We start from the raw sequence: 23,102 nt of genomic DNA on the forward strand, positions 1-23,102 counted from the left end.
AGTTGCTGCAAAAGAGTGGAAACTCTGTACTCAGTCTGTATAATTTGTGGAATTTGTGTTCGTGGTGAGAGAGCTCATGAAAAACAACAGCCAAACGCTGTTTGATACAGTAGCATTGTACAGGTGCAGCCAGTATTTTTCTTTCTCAGTTGTTTCAGCTTGAAATATTGATAACGCCCTCTTCAGAAGAGCTCATGATTGCAGTTGAACCAGAAAGGTGAACAGTGATTCGTACTGTCTTGTTTGTCGTAACCCACGTCGCATCGCGTAGTTGTTTGGTATATCGTATCGCCCCAGCGGTAACGCGAGTGTCCCACCAATAAGATCGCGTCGTGCCTGGAATCTTTATTACAACGAATCATATCGCATATTGTGTTGCCTCATTGTGAACAGCACCTAATGTGTTACATAAAATCCTGTGGCACAATACAAGAATGTAACAGACATCACGTTGCGTATATAGCCTACTTTCACTAGTTAGCTGATATGTTTGTCTATGACGTTTCTAGACGTTTCTGTATTCGTGCATGCTTTAATGTTCAAACCATTCAGAGCAACAAACAGATCTGACAACTTTGAAGATGCCCGCAATGAAATCGTTATCAGAAACCGTGAAGCAATTGTAGCGATAATGATTACCAAAGTACAACAGACAACTGAAACATGTAAAAATATTTATATGTTCAGCTAACTAAATAAAGTGACGGTAGTGACATATCTCAGAAAACAAGTCGAAACACTGAATCTCGAGAGGAGATGTAGAGGAACTATGGTTCAGGTTTAGAAGATTGGTTGACCATGTACTGGATGGATACGTACAGTTCATGATGGAAGGGATGTTTCATGTTCTACAGTCACTGTAAACAAACTTCTGAAGGAACAGAGATTACGGCATAATAAGTACAAAACAAAGCATAAGACCATAGATAAGGACATGCTGAATGAAAAGCGTTTAGGTGTCAATAGGCAGTGCGTGAAGCCTTCAACGACTACAGTAAGATATAAAGGCTGTTGCTGGCACGAAAGTTAGTGTCCAGACACTCATGAAGGAGGCAGGGACTGAAAGTTTTGTTATCAAAGCAAAAGCAGAAATGCTGAACTCCAATGTAAAATATTCCTTTTCAAAGAACAAGTCAGAGATACTGCAACAATTTAATTCTCGCACCACTACAAGGATGAGTGATATAAATATTCGTGTCAGTGATGGTAAGAAAGAGTAGAAATCGCTAAAACTGAGCGAAGTTCTAGGGCCCGATTCTATACCGAATTTGCGACTGAATGAGATTCTCTATTAACCAAAATCTACCGCAGGTCTGAAAAAAAAAAAGGTGCTCATTAATTGGAAGAAAATAGATGTCACGTCCGTCTATAATATGATTAGCAGAAGTGAGGCACAAAACTGCTGTCCACTATCCTTGATGTCGGTTTGCTGCAGAATCTTAGAACGTATTTTGAGCTCAAACATAATGCCACCAGAATGAAAAATTCTCTTATCATAGCACAAAAAAGGCGAATATGTCCTGGGCAGAGTTACGGATGCAAAAGAAGGAAACTAGCTTTTCAACTTATCAAGCAGCTTAAAGACATTTAAATCAAAACATCTTAACATATTCGCGCTTTTTTACTTGTTAGTATTAATACCCATGTCATGTAGTATAGTGCATCATGTCAAGTAAAGTAATATATTACATGTTGTCATGTCGTGTAACGTGACACATGCCATCATGTCATCCAACATGGCATTTGTCATGCCGCGCAGTACGACGCAACATGTCATTAAGGTTTAGACTGCATGAATCGCAAGGTGAAGGTAAGCCAACAATTTACAGCTAAGAGAGCTCACTACATTGGAGAAGTAGGGTTAACTCGCAAAATAAGCGCGAATATGTGAAGATGTTTTGATTTAAATGTCTTTGAAGCTGGCAGACAAGTCGAAAAGCTACGTATATTTTACATTTCTAAATCTGCCCAGGAAATAATCGCCTTTTTGTGCTATGATAGGAGCAGTTTTCATTCTAGTTCTCAATTTTTAATCTATCATTATTCTGACATTAGTCCGTGATAGCTTGACAACCGATGCAGGTCCATGTTGATTCGGCCGACGACCGATCCTGTGTAGGTTTTTTAGTTGTCTTTGGAACCATGTTGCCTACGTCGTGGCGACGGATAAATCGTTCACTAAAAAACGGTACGACCATAAATTATATGTATTTGCGTACCTTCTTACAAACTCTGAACCGATCGCACAAGTCTGAACTAAACTGTTCTTGCTTGCAAAATCTGAATGATGCTACATATTTGAAATCGAGTTTTCAATTTTATCGTAAGAATGCATTTTTTTTTGTTTGACTCACTTTAAATCGTTTCCGTGCATTCAATTTACATAAGAACGAACTTTTTAGCTCGACTTTAAACCATCGTATCTCGAGAACGTATAAAGATAAGTGGATAAAAAATTTCATTTTGCCTTCATCTATCTACGTTCGTGCAAAGTTGGAAGCGATTGGTTTAATTTCAAGGTTTAGAAATGACGCGCTTCAAAACCTTCCCAAAAAAAGGGTGCTTTTGCATGTAAAATTCAAACAAACCAAGATGTTTTCGGTTAAAATATATCTTACGTTAAATCTAGATCCGATCCACCGTGTACCATATTTGAACCATCCGTCTCGCTCCTATCCGGAGTTATGTAATAATGACTCTTTTTCCACGAAGAATCCGGAGGGTGATGAACTCTTTTCGCATGTAAATTTCGAACGGTGAGTATGCAAATCGTGCCATTAGCTGAGCATTAATTTCAGCCCAATTAAAATCTTTTGCAAAAGGAATTAATCGATTCGCTCAATTTGCCTGGATACCAGGTGCAATTCGTCGCTGACCTTGCTTACTTAATATACTGTTACATAGCTGCACTAACAAGGGGAAGGCCTCAGACACGGCAAACCGATTCGGCTCAAATTTGGCAGGTCGCTTGTGTACAACCTAAAACGAAGGAATCTAACATATTTTGGGTCAACACCCCCGCATTTCTGAGAAAATCACCCCTAAAGGTTATGAAGAGCAATAGACTCAAAATTAGCGGGATCTATAGATAATTGTAAATAGAGCATTTTTCATCCCCATCAGGTATGGGGACCGAAAACGCACACTTTTCCAGAAATCGAGGTAAGAAACTTTTACAACTGCCACTTCTGTATCCACATGGTAAACACTTTTCGCCGACAGCACCGATAGCGCAACGGCCGAGGCAACTGGCTGAGAATCGGAGAACCCGGGTTAGAATATCGTAGGCCGGCACGGTAGCTCAGCGTGTTCGGTTAGAGAGCTGGTTGGCCTCTGTAATAAAAAAAACTAAGTGCAAAGACCAACAACGAATTTGAACAGATGTCATGTGACGTCCGCAACGACCAAAGACAACGATCAATCATAAAAAAAAGATAAAAAAAATCATAGAAACGTAGCAGATATTATTCTCTTCGTTTGTATTTTTTTATATCTCAATTGATAGGGATAGGAGGGTTAATAACGCAAGTAAATCAATAAGGAATGATAATAACAAGATAGGTAAATAAATTTCTCGAACCTCTTGGGATAGTAAACAACTAAAATGTTACTACGGGTCACTTTACAATGGCTCTTCCAATCACTGTTACGTGTCCTCACTTTTCTCCGAACAACTAGATGGATGGTACTTGTCACATAAACATTCGAAACTAATACACTCACGGCACAGCTAATGTATGCAGTCTTCCGACAGCTACACTGTTCCTTCCGAAGAGTTGGCGGAAAACAAACTTGGTTTACATTTAAAAAATTGTATTTTTCGGGAATTAATTTTGATGCGTACCACGCATACGATATCATTGCCTGAAAAATCGGCGCTGAAAGTTGGTTATGAATTATGCTGTGTATAGTTACTGCATCCGTGCGGTTGTGCAATTTCCGCTGGGTTTCCAGAAGCACACTGCAATTCTGAAGCTTGGAAATAAAGTTTTTAAACTGGCGATAGAAATAACATCACACGGCTGGCACACAGGTGTGCAGTTTGGCGGTATTACTTTTACTGTGCACTTCGGCTGACCCTCGCGATCTATAAACATTCTGTCATATATTGTAGCATTAATTTGTCCATTCCAGGAATCCAATATTAGACAAAACGTATGGTTTTAAAACATTCTCAAGAAATGTTATGTAAATCGCATTCGTCAGTTTCCCGGACTTGGAGCAGGTAATGTAAACATTTTTCAACAAGTCGGTTCAACGATTGACCTCTTCTATAACCCGAGGACAAAATGTTACATTCGTTTCTTGTAAACACAGGAAAACCTTAGGCAACACTTTTCCAGAGGCTGTGATGGCATATTGTGCCGTGTTGTTGTTGTTGTGGTCTTCAGTCCTGAGACTGTTTTGATGCAGCTCTCCATGCTACTCTATCCTGTGCAAGCTTTTTCATCTCCCAGTACCTACTGCAACCTACATCCTTCTGAATCTGCTTAGTGTATTCATCTCTTGGTCTCCCTCCACGATTTTTACCCTCCACGCTGCCCTCCAATACTAAATTGGTGATCCCTTGATGCCTCAGAACATGTCCTACCAACCGATCCCTTCTTCTGGTCAAGTTGTGCCACAAACTTCTCTTCTCCCCAATCCTATTCAATACTTCCTCATTAGTTGTGCCGTGTACGAATATATTAAGTTTGTTTTTACTATTGCGACAAGGGTTCGTTTTTCTCCCTTATACGATAACGTGCGTGGAATATTCACGCAATACTCGCATCCTGTTTGATCGGTGTTTATCACGTAATCGCGATTAAAACCGGTCATAAGCGACGCCGTTTGCGTGCTGAAAAGAGCTGCCACTTTCTGTATATCTTCTATATTTTGTACCTCCTTATGAGAGACGTATTTACTGACGTGCCGCTGACGAATTTTATACTCCGATTTGAAATTCTTTGCCCAAGGTAATGATGCAGCAAACGTAAAATCCTTGCTGGCTGTATACTGAAGCGCTTTACCTGCAGCCCACTCTTGAAGTAGTCTCGTTGTTACATTCTCGTTACGACAACGAGATTCGACAAATTGGTCGTATGTCCACTTATTTATCGCCTGGTATTTGTCGTATATTGTCCCTCCTTTAACGATATCACTTACCCATAATTTCAAGTTCTTCTTTTTTTTCAGGGCTGTTGTTGCTCCATTCTTTTGCAGTATTTGTAAAGTTCCAATTTGGATGACTCCTGGCTAGCGCTAGCGCCTTTACATTTACTTCAAGGGGCATAGTGCCGTAGTTCAATCGTTTAGTAACCGGTTCGTAATACTCATCGGGAACAGATGAAGCACATATTCCCAGTGACGTGGAGTTTTCCAAAGTATTTTGACCATTTTGCGATTCACTTGTAGGGATATCTTCCACTGAATCACCTTCTGCTTCGTCTTCATGGTATACTACTTCAGTATCAACAAAAGTCATTTCGTTCGTCAGCTCCAAAAATCGCTCGACGATAGCCACTCCTATCAATCTGGAACGCTGAGAAACAGAACTGCCTGCTTCCGGTAGTGCATTGATAATGCAACTGTCTTGCAACACTTAAAACAGAGCGTCGGTAACTTCCCGCTTGCCATCGTCTGTGACAGGCTCCCAACTATATATTACAGCGCTAGTCGAAGGGTGTACATCCTCCATTATTCGGCACATTAACGTTGGAAAAATCACTACATGTATCCACGAGGTTCGCGGCAGCCTAATGACGGAAAACAACTCTTTCCGATTGACTTCTATAAGGCTCGTGCTGGACACCTTCACTCTTCCAGGTTCACAACTATGATATGACGAAGAGGCAACCGGGACAACATAATTCTCCCCGCGGTCATTCTGTCCCGTGCCTCGCTGTAAACAAGCGTCGCACAGTTTGCTATCTGTGATCCCTTGTGAGGAATTCGTAGCACTCTTACTCGGAGTTGTTTTCATGTGACAAAGCTTAAAACTTTAATATTTTTACTAACTCACGGCGTTTGAGAAATTAGTTTGCCTACCTTATTATTATCATTCCTTTTTATATTTACTTACCTTATTAGCTCTTCTATCCCTATCAATTGAGATATGGAAAAATACAAACGAAAAGAATAACATCAGCTAGGTTTCTCCGGTTCCCAGCCACTTACCTTGGCCGTTGCGCTATCGTCGCTATCGATGAAAAGCTTTACCAAAAGGATACAGAAGTGGCAGTTGTAAGTGTTTCTTTCCTCGATTTCTTAAAAAGTTTGCGTTTGCGGACCTCATACCTGATGATGAAAAACGCTCTATTTACAATTATCTATCGATCCCGCCAATTTTGAGTCGAGTGCTCATCATAACCTTTAGGGATGATTTTCTCAAAAACGCGGGGGCGTTGACGCAAAATATCTTAGATTCCTTCGTTTTAGGTTGTACACAAGCTACCTGCCAAATTTGAGCCGAATCGGTTGGCCGTGTCTGACGCCTTCCCCTTGTAAGACAGATACTCGAATGGTGATACAAATGGTGAGTGTTTCTCCCGTTGATGGAGTTACCGTCGTCGCGCCAACCTAACCCGACATGAACTAAATTGAGTCTACGCCTACAGTAGGATACGTCACTCATTGTGGCCTTTAAAAGTCCAGTAGCTTATTGGGCTTTATTTCGTTTGCTCGAAATTCGTGAAGCGTTCGATAAGCATTATTTACAAGTGGGTCTAAAGAGAACTTAGCGTCACGACAACTCGGAAATACACTGAGGTGACAAAAGTCATGGGCAGCGATATGCACATATACAGATGACACAAAAGCAATAAGAGACAGGAATTAACAGACTTTGAACGCGGAATGGTAGTTTGAGCTAGATGCATGGGGCATTCCAGTCCGGAAACCGTCAGGGAATCAAGAATGTGAGATCCACAGTGTCTTGAGTGTGCTGCAAATACCACATTCCAGGCATTATCTCTCACCGAGGACAGCGGCCTCCACTTAACGACCGAGAGCAGCGACATTTGCGTAGGTAGAGCCGGCATTGCTAATAGAGCAGCAATAGTGCGTGAAATAGCCGCAGAAATCAATGTGGGACGTACGACGAACGTATCTGTTAGAACAATGCGGCCAAATCTGGCGCGACTTGCTAACAGCACATCACCTGCAGCGCCTCTCGTGGGCACTTGACTATATTGTCTGGAACCTAGACAACTGGAAAATCGTGGCGTGGGCAGATGAGTCCTGATTTCAGTTGGTAAGATCTGATGGTAGGGTTCGAGTGCGGTGCAGACCCCACGAAGCCATAGACCCAAGTTATCAACAAGAGACACTGTGCAAGCTGGCGGTGCTGTGTACGATTTCGTACACAGTGTTAATGAGAGGTGGGCTACAGAGTAGTGTGGCAACTGTTGACAGAGGAAAGCTGGAAGGGAGCAGAAATGGTTAGTGAAAAAGCAAATGCATAAACAGAAAATTTACTTAACTTGTATTTTACCAAGTGTACGAAGACACGTTACAATGCTGCAGCAAGACAGAGTCCAGCTATCAATGTAACAAGGAAGGGCTCCAAGTACGAATCAGGCTGAATGGCTGCCGCCAGCCGTCCAATATCGCAGCGGCAGAGTGCGCTCGTGGGACAGCGGGCACGCGTCACGTCCACCAGATCCCGCACAACGTAGCTAAAGCTTGCCATTCCACTGGTATGACGCTGTACATTGTGTCTCCATATATTTTGTATTATACTGGTAATGACACCAGTTGTAAAGGTGTTTCTTAATTTTCCTGTTTTATGTTCAAGATATTTCATGCTTCGCACACCTGTGTCTCCCATACTAATTTATTAGTTGCTGTAGTGGGGTTTTGCCCCCTTATCATAATACCTGAATGTAAATTTTCTTGCCCTGACTTAGTAGCTTGTTCTTAGAAAAATTGTTTAATGTACTGTACCATAAGTAGGCATCTGTCCATTTGCAGGATTGTTGCCTATCACATTTTGTTTACAATGTACACTGCGCTAAGTAATTTTAGGCAGCTTGTCTCTAGCGCTTGCGTGTGTGCTTGGCCGCTGTCCTAGCCTCGCCGCGGAACTGCTCGCGACGCCTGTTTCCTTGTTGCTTACGTGTGACCCTTATTCCTGGTCCGGTGTAGCTCCGTCTACGTTTTTCTTAATGATTTTAGTATTGACAGGCATAATCTTATGATTATGCGTCTTTATTCTGTATTGGTTTTATTCTGTGAAATGGCCAACGTTTTACCCTCAAAATAATTTTTGTAAGTATCACGATTCTCCTTATTATGAAACCATTAGATTGATGATGTATTTCAATGTTTAATATATGTCTGTATGGGTTAATTTATAGGTTCATTATTGGCTTTGAAACCTAGGTAAACTAAAAAAAATTACCTTGCAAGTGAATTTCTTATTGTCTGAACAACTCACAGTTGCTGAAGCGCTCCATTATGTTAAAGATTTGTTCGTCGCCTTTCTTTTCATCTGCCTGTTCCCTTTCATCCATTCGTCCCGAATCTTAACCCTGTTTCTTAAAGTCTCATAAATTTGTGTTTTACTGCATTTGAAACGTAACATAATTTTGCGCACAGAGAGTTTGTCTTCCGCACTCGCCTCGATTTCATTAATCTCTTCGTCGAGTGTTAACAACACATACCGTTTGTTTGACACCCTGTTACTGTATCTCTTAAAGTACTACTAGTCCGTCTCTAATGACCTCGTTGTCGACGGGACGTTAAACACTAACCACCACCACCACCACTACTAGTCAACTGAAACTGGCAGAAAATAATGATCTTGTCAGGTAAAACCATTGTTTAACGGAACAATACCTACCTCTTTTGCTGCGCACATTGCAGCAGAGTTTTGGGAGATACGCAACGATATTCCTGTATGCGCCGGCGTGCGTCAATAATGAGGAAAACGAGAAAGCCAACAAACAGAGCGCTGTCGAACGAACCGTTTCCTTGATGTACTGTACCTTCACTGAGTGTAACTTATTTGTTCTTGCACAGAGCGGCGCGGTTGTAGTTCCACACCAGCAACGCCGCGCTGCGCTAGACCTCTTTTCTTGGTTTTGCGCTGCTTAACAGAGATGTCAAAAGTAACGTAACGTCCTTGTTGAGTCGTGAATAACTAATGAACTGTAATACAGATTATTCAGTATGTTCTAAGATTTGCTTTCCGTTACCGCGTTAGGCACATTCCGCTTTATACAAAAATCAACATATGCTTCGGAACTGAAATATCTGTACGGTTTGGGCAGATTTCCGAATTATACACGTGCCGATTTGAGCAAGTTTTACTGTACGTCGGTTTCTACAATATATAAGCACCAGAGATCCTATTGTTAGGATCATAAATTAAAAAATGATAATTTATTTTTCAAATCTTAGAAAACATGGTACTGTATCCAGGGCCGGATGTGTGTGTGTGTGTGTGTGTGTGTGCGGGGGGGGGGGGGGGGGGGAGGTGGGGGCAAACCGGGCTACCTGCCACGGGCGGCAATTTCAGGGGCACCAAATTCATATTCTTGAAGAAGAAGGGGAAAAAAAAACCTTATTTCACAAAGCGCCCAGCATCCAGCGCAAGTTGGCCTATCGATTAGTCATGTGATTTGAAAATGCATCCCAGTTCATTTTTGAATAGAACGAATCAGAAGTTGATTTTTGAATGCATGCTTAGTGTACATAATGTCTCTGCCAGGGGAATCCCTGTCTCAACTGGAAATATAAAGCTTACCCGCTGATAGAAGGAGATGGAGCGAAAAGAGCTGGGCGAAGTAAACGCGAACGGGTGAACTGTTAGTTTATATGGTTGGTTGGGTGTGCGAATGATAAGCCTTGTTATAATTATTAGTGAAATCTATAGATTCAGATCACCAGAATGGCAATAAACGACTAACAGGTAAGAAAGATTACATATTATCTTCTTGGTGTATCCGAGGAAATCAAATTTTCACAGAAAATTTTATGCCAGATCGCTACACAAGAAGTTGTACAGTCACCGGTTAGCAGCCGCATTAAGTTCTGTTCTCACAATAGCGTGGAAAACGCACTGTGCGAACACGTAATAATGCCTAACCGGAGAATAAACACGGGATAACTAACTGTACCTGTGATTCTGGCAGGGTTAGTGAAGTTACCCGGAGAATAAGTTTGACAATGGCAGGAGTAATGACATAATTAGTGATGATAGGATTTTATGTTAGAACGACTAAGCAGAAGAAACACAAATTTTATGGAGGAATACTTCGATTCCAAATTTACATGAAAATTTCTTGCTACTACCTTTCGATCTCGTGCTGCTTGTGAAACCGGAGCCCTAGTAGACATTTGATATTGGTGCTTAATGAATGTATTCTGTCGTGTGAGTTTTGTAATGAGGTACGTAAAAGTGACCTTTTGTACCAAAACAGTCTCGCTTATTTGGCGTGTGCTACAATTGCTGGCCTATTTCGTTTTATCTAGCCGACAGTGACAAAATAGACGTAATCAAATGGAGAAACCACACCAGTCCTGGGTAAAATTCGTATTAACAGCTTTTGCAGTTTTTGATTTTTCATGTTACAAAACCTTTGACGAAGTTTGATGAGGTAATACATTCCTTCGCAGAAAGGAAAGCACACCGTGTAAAGCTGCAGCAAGATTAGAGTGAAAAAGATGCTGGGACCTAAGGATCGAAGAAATGAGTACTGCATTGCTTGTCTTTTGTCTCACTAGTTTTATGTTTTCTATATTTAATTTTATGCCACACAAAAGACAAAGTTATTGGCTAATAGGCAATAAAGAGTGCAAATTTTCTGGAGTTATTCTCCCTGCCACAGGCCGACTGGGAGCGGGAGAGGCACCACAGGACATTTTAATTTCCACTGGCCTTAATATAGGTTTGATTGCTTCCATTACAGAATATACACATTTGAATCCACAGAGTGAAATTTAGTGACGTGCGATTGAAGAATGGTTCAAATGGCTCTGAGCACTATAGGACTTAACATCTGAGGTCATCAGTCCCCTAGACTTAGAACTATTTAAACCTAACTAGCCTAAGGACATCACACACAGGCAAGTCCGATGCAGGATTCGAACCTGCGACCGTAGCAGCAGCGCGGTTCTGGACTGAAGCGCCTAGAACCGCTTGGCCACTACGGCTGGCGGTTTAAGAATGCTGTGTGAAGAGATGTGCCACTCCACTTTGCACACTTAAGGCCAAATAACATGTAATGCATTGTGTATCATATCCTTCAGAAAGATTTGCGGTATAAAACGAATATATTTTTGAAAAATCGATTAAAAAAAATGTTTTATGTCGTATCTCAAATGTTTGGGGGTGGGGGGGTACTATCAAGTTTCTGCCCTGGTACGGGAATATCGTAGATCTGGGGCTGATTGTATCATCACAGTGTTAAAAACAAGATTTTCAAATGTTGAAGTACTGTAATATGAAAACAGAGAGAGATAAAATGCTAAAATTTGAATTTGGTGTGGTTACATATCTCCTCAGGGAGAAAAAATAAGTCGAGCTTAATCCAAATCTGAGAAAGTGGGTGCGATTGCCCGAATGACTTGATATGGAATGACCCTACCTCTAGCTGGCGGTTAATTATGGGAATTTGTTTCTCACTGAACGTGACAGGTGGATACAGTAGTATCACTAGGCAAGAAGAATAAAAGGGAATGGTAAATCATGGAAAGATTCATGAAATAACGTTTTGATTTGAAGATTTCCTGTACTGGTGCATTAACTTGGCACAATCAGTTGCATAAACTTACAGAAATGTCTATGAATGAATGAACAACAGACCATTTGGATACCAGTACACACTGTAAGTGCCAACTTTCTGCCAGAAAGATCAGTTAAGGTAGTTTCTTTAGATGACATGAAAGGTCTTCGAATGTATCTAATCAAACAAAAATGAACAACGTAATTTATGGATAGAGAATGTAGTTACTAATCTAGTACAATAACCAAAGCAACTGCTTGACACAGTAATGAACTTGTGGTCTGTGTGTGAACTAATCTGCCAATGTTCGTTTTCATCTCTGATGGCTCCATACATGGCACTGCAACAGGTTACGTAGTTCACAAAGGGGTTAGATCACATTTACTCATGATATAGTAACAGACACTCAGATAATTCACAATTAGTTCTCCATAGTCATCAAGGGAAGTCTGTAGTACTGTTATCTTAATAGGCACACAAAATCGACTCATCTTAACGTCTTCACAGGTTGTGCATCTATCTCTTAGCACCGTGGAAAGCCGTTAAGGTTTGATGAATTAATAACTTGAACATGTAAGAAACATTTAATCACTGTGCTTGTTATATGAACAGCTCAGTGCTGGTGCAGGAAGTTCCAGGGATTGGGACTGATTCTTGTAGCATGCGTTTCAGGCAAAACTCAGCACTGCAGCAAAGAGAATCAGGACAGAGAAAACTCTTGTCATAGTAAGCTTACAACTCATGATGTGGTTTTTGCTGCATGATGCATCCTCTGCTGTAATGCTTGATTGTCTGTCAGGGCAGATGAATGGCGGGCATGAGTGTGTAGTAGTGCATCACCACATAGTAATCTTCAGGCAAGAAGGAGAGAGCTGGGTGATGGACACAGTGGATGTTCCTGGGGCAACAGTTGTGTCAGTGGAGCCAGGCCCACTGGCAATGGCGGAGGCAGCAGTGTGGTATGCAGTGGCCTCTGGGATGCCACGTTACTAGCCGAGCCCAATGGCGACACGCTGTCATACTGCCAGTGGGGCAGGGGACTGTGGTACACTGCAGTCAGCGAGTGTAGTCAGGTATTCTGCAGTTTGGGGGTGGAACCAGGTGAAAGATGCGGTGTTGTGCTGCTGCTCAGGCAGGTGGCACATGGTGGGAAGTGCACAGTGTGCCCTACACGTGTGGCACAACACACTCTGTCCTGCACAGGTGCTGTAAATGCCCACCACTGCTGCATCTTGCTTGTAGACTGGTTACATGTTGCGGTGAGGGCATGTGCCAATCTCGTATGGGTGGTGACAGGTATCTTGGTGTCAAAGGCGTGGAGCTGGTGCCTTGCGATAGAGTTGGGGATGGCCAGAGGGCGGGTCCAGCGGCACTGATGAAGTGGTCGGTGTCATGGCAGCTCTGCAGGAACAGGTGGTGGTGTAAACAGCAGAGCAGAATCTGCCCTCGGATCCAAAGCACTGCCCATCAGGTTAGTGGTGTCGCCTGCGTTAGTGTTTTCACCACTCGGTGCCACCTCAATTTTGAAGGTTGGCAATGCACAAGGGCTGGGAAAGTTGAGCATGTACATTGGCGTCAGTTGTTCAGTGGCGACAGTGGTGGTAGTGCCACATTGACATAGAGAAAAGGTTTTTTTCTCAAGCTTGAGCACAATGTGTGGGACTGAATACTGTGGGTGGAGTTGCAGGGGGCTGGCATTCACATTGAGCATGACATGCCTGCACTTGTTAAGGTCCCATTGTGCAAAGGACCTACAGTCATCTGGGCATTGAGGGGGTGCTAGGTGCAGGGCTGCCATGCAGTCACACAGATGGGTATGAAGGCCAGGGTGCAGGTGGTGGGTGGCAGAGGCTGCAGCTTGATGAAGTCACTTGAAATGGTGAGCAGCATCCTGTACATGACCTCAGAGGCGGACCTACCCAAGTCAGTTTGTGGGCCACCTGTAAGCCAAGGATAGCTAGCAGCAGGCTGGAGGGCCAATTTGCAGGTTGACAGGTAAGGGCAGCTTTTAGGCTCCTGTGGAATCTCTACACAATGCCTTTAGCAGCAGGTTGGTAGGTGGTTGTAAAATGGATAAGTGTACTGCAAGTTTTGGTGAGTGTCTTAAACTCTTAAACAGGCAAGATGTGACCTGTCATCTGTGGTCTCTCATCACAGAGTGGTGGCACCCAAAATGCTAGACCCAAATGCCTATAAAAGCCTTGGCTACTGTATCTGCCATGATGTCGGTCAGTGAGAAGGCTTCTGGCCAATGAGTGAATCTGTCAGTGATGGCAAGGATTGTAAAGATTGCTGTTTGATGATGGAAGGGGGCCTGCAGTATCCATATGGACATGGGAAAAATGGTGGTATACATGGGGGAAAGAAGCGATAGGTGCTTGTATATGATGGGCTGATTTAGTGTGCTGACACTGGAGGAAGGTTTGGACCCATTTTGGTGCAATCCCACTGGGTACCAGGCTAGACAGAATGCTCCTATACAAGGGCCTCAGATGCCCAGACAGCAGGCTAAGTCCGTACTGGGAACTGCATGTCATTTATTGTTAGGGCCATTATATGTGTAGCAATGCAGTCTTAACAGATCAGGATTGGCTGCCTGAGCAGCAGCTGCAAAAGTATTGTCGATGTGAGTGGTGAGGGCGCAGGAGCCACTGAAGCTTTTGTCAGTGATATTCTGTGCCTTCTGTTGGTTGTGAACTGTGCCATATGCTCCCACTGATGAAACTGCTTAGGGGAAATCTGTGTGCTTCCCTTTTGACAGTAACCTATTGTAAGGGTTTGTGATTGGTGTGGACCATGAAGGGGCATCCTTCCACCAAGGGGTGGAAATACTTGACCGCCTCATTTATATGGTGAGGAACTTGCGGTCGTATATGGCCCAAATTTGATGTGGCACGGAGAGATTCATGGAAAAGAATGTCAATGGCTGCCAGGAATGTTCAATGGATTGTTGAAGGATGGGGCCTGGGGCAGACTGACTGGTGTCCATTACAATTGCCACCAGGGTGGTCAGGTGGGGGTGTGCAAGGAGGTCAGTATGTGAGAGGTAATGTTTTGTTTGTTTGAAACCCTCCACCTTTTACACCATTCAGGTTAAGGGTCTACTGCCTTTAGTTGTGTCACCAAGAAATGTGGCAGTGATTGTTGCTTGCACACTTGCAGAATTTTTGAGGTGGCACCAGAAAAAAAGTTTGTCATTCCGAGGAACCTGCAACATTCCTTGAAGTTTGCGGAAGTGAAAATTTGGTAGCAGACTGGGTATTCAGGATCGGCAGATGATATCCTATGTCCAAGAAAGTCAGTCTCTGGAACACCAAAAAAGTACTTCTCCAGATTGATGACAGCTCATAGCTCTTGGAGGCAGGAAAATACCTCCTGGAGGCACTGATAGTGCTCTGCGAGATTGTGGCCATAAATACCATCCAAGTAGATGAAACAACACAAAACACCATGTAGGACATAGGCGAGAAAGCGTTTCCTGATCTGGGTAATGTTGTGGAGTCCGAAGAGCATAAAGGCACTTTCGAGAGCCTGAAGGTGGTGATTAGTGCTGTCTTCTCCACGTCCTCTGGGGCGATCAGAGACTGCGCAAATGCTTGTGTGCAGTCTGTTTTGCTGAAAACAGTTGTGCTGGACGGATTATCTCTGTAGCTGCGAAAGAGGATAACTGGAGAGTGGTAAGGGCCTATCCTAGCCTTGCGGGAATGAAAGTTGCTGCATGGGAGCCGTGTGCCATCCTTTCTTTTTTCTTTACTAGCTGTGGGGTGGAGGCCCATAGGCTTTTTGAGGGGGGAGCACACTGGCGGCAATTGCTGCCGTGATTTGGATCTGCATGGCACTTTGTTTAACTGGTAGAAGCCAGTGGTGGAACCGGGTGACCACTATGGTCGCAGGTTCGAATCCTGTCTTGGGCATAGGTGTATGTGATGTCTTTAGGTTAGTTAGGTATATGTAGTTCTAAGTTCTAGGAGACTGATGACCTCAAATGTTAAGTCCCATAATGTTCAGAGCCATTTGAACCACTTTTGAAGACAGTGGAGGTGACAGAAAACTGTAGAGCATATTGTTGTTGCAATGTAGTCAATGTATCGAGATGCAGCTCCTAGGTGGCACTGAAAGGACAGTTGAGGAAAGTCCGGGAGGTGGTCAACAAAAGGGCCAGAATATGATTGCTTGATGGTGATATCACTGATGATGACACAGTAATTCACCAGGTCGAGGAGCATGTTGTAATGAGTGTGAAGTTAGCACCGTGGATAGGATCCATAATGTCAGCTACTATAAAGGTCCATGTGAAATCTCAGTCGAGGCTGAGGTCAACGGACTGGGTGTAGGACCAGTAGGTTGTGGTCACAGAGCCATTTGCTGGGACGAAGAGGAAAAGACATGGGTGGTGGGAGAGAGTAACAGTTTATGGAGGGTGGTTGGGTTTTGTGCGCGATCCAGGATGGAGGTGAGCTTGCCCATCTTGCCAATCATGCAGGTAATAGTGAGCGGAGCTGCTGGAAGAACTGTGAGGGCCACATGTTGGTGCATTCCTCTGATGAAAATAGTACACATGTGCACTACATTTTCAATGCGAGCAGCAGCATTATCAACCAATCTATTAGGCTACCAAATCTGCCTGACTGTGACAGGTCAGTGATGATATCATAGGCCTTGGTAGTGACCAAACACTTGAGCTGCATGACTGTTAGGGAGAATTGCCTGGAGTCACTGGTAATAAAGGAGCCTGCAAATATTGCCTCCACAGAAGCAAACCATAACTGGAGGTTGGAAGAGTTGAAAGGCAACAGGTGGATGGTGGTGTGGGTCAGTTAGGGAGGAGCAGTGTGTGCAGGGGCGGTGGCGGTGTCAGCAAGCTGTACACAGTGGTTGAGGAAGTTGTGGGCACTGTCCATATATGCTTGTAGATTTGGGGACTGGGAGGATGACAGCTCCTAGGTTACCAGCCAGGGCTGAACTTGATAGTAGTGGTAAACAGGGACTGGACTTGCTGTGCTGCATGCCACTTCATTTGCTATGCTGGTGTTGGAATGGTGGTATACTGTGCTGCTGAACATTCACAGACTGGTGTGGTGATCACTAACCAGATGGTGGGGAAATTTGACTTAGGTGGTCATTCGGTGCACATACACGCTGTCCCATGTGGAGCTTGGTCAGGGAGGGGTATTCAGACAGGGCACCAGTGTGGGAATTTGTTTCCCACTGAACACAAGATGCAGGTACAGTAGTATTGCTAGGCATTTAGGATAAAAGGAATGCTAAATCATGGAAACATGCCATGAAAGAATGCCCATATTTGAACATTTCCAGTACTGAAACATTAACAAGGCAGTATCAGTTACATAAATTTCCAAAAATGTCTGCCAGAAGGATCAGTTAACAGTGTCTTTAGACTACATGAAAGGACATTGTTAATATTAGTGTAATATAATACAGGGATCCAAGAACTATGGAGTACAGCAATAACTGGATTGAAATGGGTAACATGAGTGTAGATAATCAGACAAAACTGAACAAGGCAAAAATTTATACAATTACTGAATTGAGAATGTAGTGACTAAACTAGTACAATAACCAAAGCAACTTCACCAAACAATAATGAACTTTTGATCCGTAGCAGCACTAATCTAACAATGTTCGGATTTCATCTCAAATGGCTGCAAGCTGGTTACCTAGTTCACAAGGGGGTCAGATCACATTACACTGAATGTGTTGTAATAGACTACATGAAGTGGATACTCCACAGTCGGAAAGGCCACGGTGAAGCGGTACTGAAACATTCATGCCCCAAAATATCATGTCAGTCCTGTGACAGTTAGTTCTATATAGGTGTCAAGGGAATCCTGCAATGCTGTTAGCTTATTAGGCACACAAAACCAACTCACCTTTGGCATGCTCACAGGTCATGTGTCTGTCTTGTAACACTACAGCAAGCCATTAAGTTTTGCTGAGTTAATAACATGAACATGCAAGAAACATTTAATCACTGTGTTTCTCATGTGAACAACTCGACATTGGCACAGGAATTGTCGGGAGTTGTGAGTGCTTCCTGTACCATGCTTTTCAGTAAAAACCAAGGGGCTGTGACAAAGAGGCATATGGCAGAGAAAACTCTTGTCATAGGATGTTTACAGCTTGCCATCCATTTTTTGCTGGGTGATGTGTCATGTGCTGTAATGCATGAGCATTTGCTACAGCAGACAGGCGGCAGGTGCAAATCCATAGTCATGTATCACAACATAACCATTGGGGGAATGTACTGCATCCTCTTGTTTCAAATTCCCGTTGGAATAAATAATGTATATTCATTTTGTGATACTTTCAATCCTCCTGAACTACAGGTGAGAAGTGTTACTCTCAACTTAAAAAATATATATGATTTATTGCTTATTTAGCCTGACAATGAGGTGTTTGGACCGAAATTTTGATGAAAAGCTAACAAGGTTATCAAATTGGGTCATTTGAAAGCAAAAGGCCGCTAGAACTACCTATTATAGCAATCAGCTGCTGATAATGTACAGCAGACGGAGTGTGTCTGATGCAGTTCTGTATGCTTTATATGCAATAACAACTACTTAATGCATCATCTCAACAACTGTTTATGAATAGATCCAGATGGAAAAGACAGCTTTATAGACCAGCCTTATTTGCAGCCCCTATGGTAAAGAGAAACTCGGAGGATTATTATAAAGCACTCAGGATTTGAAAATGTTCATGAGCTACAAAGATGTTATGTTATGACAGAATTTCTAAATTTTGGGTAAATAGCACTGTGCCAGGATATACCAATCAGGGATTGGATTGAGAAATCAGGTAGAGTGTGATGGGATGTTATATTTGCTAATAAAGTATTCATAATCACAGTTATTTTAAATTTATGGATTAAAAGATATAGTTTTTGGTATCACTGGAAGATACGTAGAGAGTTGATGGCTGTAACATGAATGCTAATAAAATGAGGAGAATAACTTGAAATTTCAATTAAGGTTCCCAGTGACAGAGATTTGTTCCCCAGAGGCAGAGATTTGAGAAACAGAAATGATTAACTGCACTGGAAGGTGTATGTGATTGTGTGAGTAATGTCTGGAGTGGTCATTCTGAGATAGACAACTTTGTGTCAAAAATGAAAGAGAGCAGTGATGGAGCTATGAATTGATGAATGGTTGTGTTTATTCATAGTAAATTCCACCATTAATACTAGGACCTGCGTGGTGAAAAAGGACCAGGAATGTTTAATAGATTGATTCAATGCCAACTATAACCTTTATAGATTTGTGTTTTCCATGAAGTACAGATTATTGATAACAAAATGTTGCTAATCAGATAGTTAACTGCCAGTCAAATTTTTAGAATACCCCTCTCTGAGAAAAATATTTGTGAATGGCAGTAACATGAGCACAGTAGAAAGTGATGTTGTTTATAGTGGCAAAATTCCTTTATATGGGCATTAGTGGTGAGGAATTCCAGTAGTCACCATCCTGTAGAACAAATAACATCTGAGTTCTCCAGCTACCAGTCAAGCCCAACTGCAGGAAAGATACTTCTTTGTTGGGGGAAATGGGTTTCATTTCTTCAGGTCTGTCATCTTTCTTTCTTCAGTGCTGGCCAACTTTATTTCTTTCTTCCTTCCCCTTCCACTGCTGGTAGAGTACAAATCTGCCAACCCATTTTTAGTCATTCCTTATGAATAAGGCAACTTGAGAACACAGTTTATACAGTGCCTGAAAAGAAGAAGAAGAAAGAAAGAAAGAAAGAAAACAAGAAGCATTTCATACATGTACACACTACTGGTGGGTATGTAAATTATTAGACTTGCAATTATTAGTGATAGAATGGTCACCATGTGCATTAGTGTTACTCATGTGTAGTGTTGTCACCAAGTCTAGTAGGGTATGTAAAGGGCATGAACAATGTCAGATACTGAGTGACCACTCTGATGGTCACAAAGATGCCACATATGTATGTGAGACAGCATTATCAACATCTGACCAAGATTGAAAGAGGCCTCATTGGGTTTGCCATTTAACTGGCTGGTCAAATCATGTAATATCAAGATTTGTGGGGCATTCAGATGTGGTAGCGGCCTGATGCTGGACTGTATGGAAAGGTGAGGGGAGGCATACTTGTCATCTAGGTTTCAGTCGATCTCATCTGACTACCACAAAGGTGGGTGATGGTATTGTGCACCAAGCACATAATAATCATGTTCTCATCTGTGCTTGCCATCCAAGAACAGGTAATGGATTCTGTGCAACATTCTATGTCATCCGATACCATTTACTGGACACTGACAGTAGCCAGACTATGGAATTAGCATCTCATGTGGAGGCTGCCATTAACACCACAACACATATGGCCACGTTTGAAGTGGTGCTGTGACTAGGAACGAGTGGCATTACTTCGTGTTCATCAACGAATCACAGTTCTTCACTATCCCATGCAATCATCTTCAGCAAGTATAGTAACACCCTGTGAGGTAGTCCCATTCTTCCAATGTTTTGGAGAGGCGTAACAGTGTTATTTCTGGTGTCATTGTCATGGTGTAGGCAGCTATCAGTTATGCCTTTAGCTCATGGCTGTTAGTGACTGAGAGGACTCTGATGGCACAACAGTATGTCATGGAATTCCTTCATCCTGCTTCCTCGTTTGCTGCCACTAATACAGCAATGTCATTGTACCATTTTTCAACAGGAAATTAATGTCCACACATGGCATGTACGTCTGTGACCTGTCTATGCATGATGTTGAGATGCTCCTGTGGCCAGCAAGATCCCCAGATCTGCCCTGACAGAATATGTGTAGGATCATCTCAGATATCAACTCCATCCCAGTGCCATTATCCATGAGAACAAGGACTAGTTACAACAGATTTGAGCCAGCTCAACTCAAGAGAGGATATAACAGCTTTATGGCACCTCCCCAACTGAATCAGTGTATGCATCATGGCCAGACATGGTGCAACATCATGCTGATAAATGGGTTCGTACTGCCAAGTTCTTTGTAATCACTGAAATAACATCACCTACCATCTCAACTTACAAATTTTCATTTTGTTTCCTTCTGCCCTTCTGGATGCTTTACCTGTTCTGTCAGACATTGTATTATCTTCTCTCTATCCCACACTCATAGCATTAGAAGTGTAAGAACTTTTGCACTTCTCAGAGGTATACTGTGTCACAGTTGTATGCGAAATGCTTTGCCTCAAGCATGTAAGAGTCAAGTCCAACCAATGACCTACACTTTTTACCATCCATTTCAAATGTAAACCAGATATGTGCTTTTGGTAAGTTAAACTAATCTCTTCCAAGCAACAAATATTCTCTTCATTAGGATCTGTACCATACAATGTCTATAAAATATGCCCATAATTTTGCAAATCTGTTATCAGTAGTTGCTCCTATTACAAGCAATATAAAAGATGCTCAGTAAAATATTTTTGACCGAAAAAATGTGTCAGGCTCAATTTAGTTCAATCCAAAGAAGTTGGATGGATGTCTCACTATATTTATTGATCCTCATTGTCATCATCATCATCGTCTTGAACAGTTTCCAGCCTAAGGCCAGGTCTGTTTGGAACATAAGCCTCTCCATTGCCTTCTGTCTTGCCACCATCTCTCTGTTTTCACCTTGGCCCAGTCTTCTCCTTTCTTCTGGACGCATTCCTCCACTCCTTTCAGCCATCTGTCTTTCGGTCTTCCTCTTGGTCTCTTTCTTTCCAGTTTAAAATGGTTCAAATGGCTCTGAGCACTATGGGACTTAACATCTGAGGTCATCAGTCCCCTAGACTTAGAACTACCTAAACCTAACTAACCTTAGGACATCACACACATCCATGCCCAAGGCAGGATTTGAATCTGTGACCATAGCAGCAGCGCAGTTCCGGACTGAGCGCCTAGAACCGCTCGGCCACTCATGTATTCTCTTGGGTATCGTCTTCTCCTCCATATGCTTACCATGCCCATACCATCTCAGCCTTGATTTCTCTATCTCCTCCTATAATGGTTCCACCTTCATTAATGCTCTGATCCTCTCATTTCTTAACCTGTCTATCTTTGTCACTCCAATACTGTTCCTCAAGAATTTCATCTCACTAGCTTGTACTTTGCTTTTCTCTCTTCCTACAAGTAGTAAAGGAAAGCATCCCAAAGGATTTGTTGATCCTAACATTTAAAATTTTTGTGCTTCTGTAATTTTTGAGGCCTGTGGAACAGTGTAAACTAATTTGTATAACATATTAAATGGGATGACTACACTAAATCATTTTTCATCTTTACTCTTCCGAGAGTTTGCTTCCTTCAGACGAATTCCCTGGTCCATACAATCAATATTCTACAATGAATTCTGTTGTTAGGTGCTTTCAGAATCTGATTTGTAAAGGGAACATAGCATTGCTGCTAAGTATGCCTTTCTGTGAAACCACTTCACAGTGGCTAGAGACAATCATTGTATCTTTTATGCTTACCAATTACTGTGTGATATTTGAGTTCAGAATATATTTAATTTAATAGAAATTATCTCTGATTGCTTTAATTGCTATATGAAAAGCCACAGCTCACACCACATTTCTGAGCACAGTGGTATAGATTACTGAATCAAAAGAAGTTGAATAAGTGTTGGAATTAATTTTCATTATACATAACTCAGACTTTTTTCCATTTTCCTCATTGAGCTTATATATAGGATGTCCCAGAATGTTTAACCTGATCATAAAACAGGCATTACTATTTATTTATGCCATATATCCATGATATCCTGCTTTTATTGTGTTGACAAATTTATTAAGTTTCCATGATGGCGTGCTTCAATTTATGAATCTCTCTCTGAGAGTACCACTGTTAATTAAAGAATAAAATGGCAGCATCAGTTTAGGAGAAAGTACAATGTGTTGTGTGGCTGGATAAGGCAAAAATTTCCAATCACTGTGTGACAGGGGTTCAGTATACTTACAGGAAATTGACCAAGTATTTTGAAATGTGGATACAGTTGAAAAGAAGAAAAGCAGCAACTGACCTGCAGAGACTGTCGACAACATCTGGACAATGTTTACATGATCACCATGTGTCCAGGAGTCTTTGGCTGAAAAATTTCCAGGTTAGTTAGGGATGATCCAATCTCATGACCACTAAGATTGTGAGACATTACACATTGTAATTTTGCTATTGGGGATATATTGACACCAAGATGGGTGTCACACCTGTACTGGATATGCTCACATTGCATGATCACATCATTCAAACTGTTGAAAGTGTCATCCCTCAAATGTACAAAGTTTTGGCATGAGATAGAGTACCATTTGGATGTTTTGCAAGTTATCAACAATGTTCACATTGAGTGTATTAAATGATATTGCATAAGACTAAAAAGTTTATTACTGTGTGTATGCAT

General features: G+C 42.1%; 1 protein-coding gene across 1 annotated transcript in view; it reads left to right on the plus strand.

Moving 5' to 3' along the window:
• The window catches only part of LOC124594244 (ATP-dependent 6-phosphofructokinase-like), a 426,583-nt gene that overhangs the window by 8,829 nt on the left and 394,652 nt on the right, over positions 1-23,102 (plus strand). The gene's annotated exons all lie outside the window — the stretch shown is intronic.

This window comes from Schistocerca americana, chromosome 1, assembly GCF_021461395.2.
Source record: "Schistocerca americana isolate TAMUIC-IGC-003095 chromosome 1, iqSchAmer2.1, whole genome shotgun sequence".
In the NCBI taxonomy this organism is placed as follows: domain Eukaryota; kingdom Metazoa; phylum Arthropoda; class Insecta; order Orthoptera; family Acrididae; genus Schistocerca; species Schistocerca americana.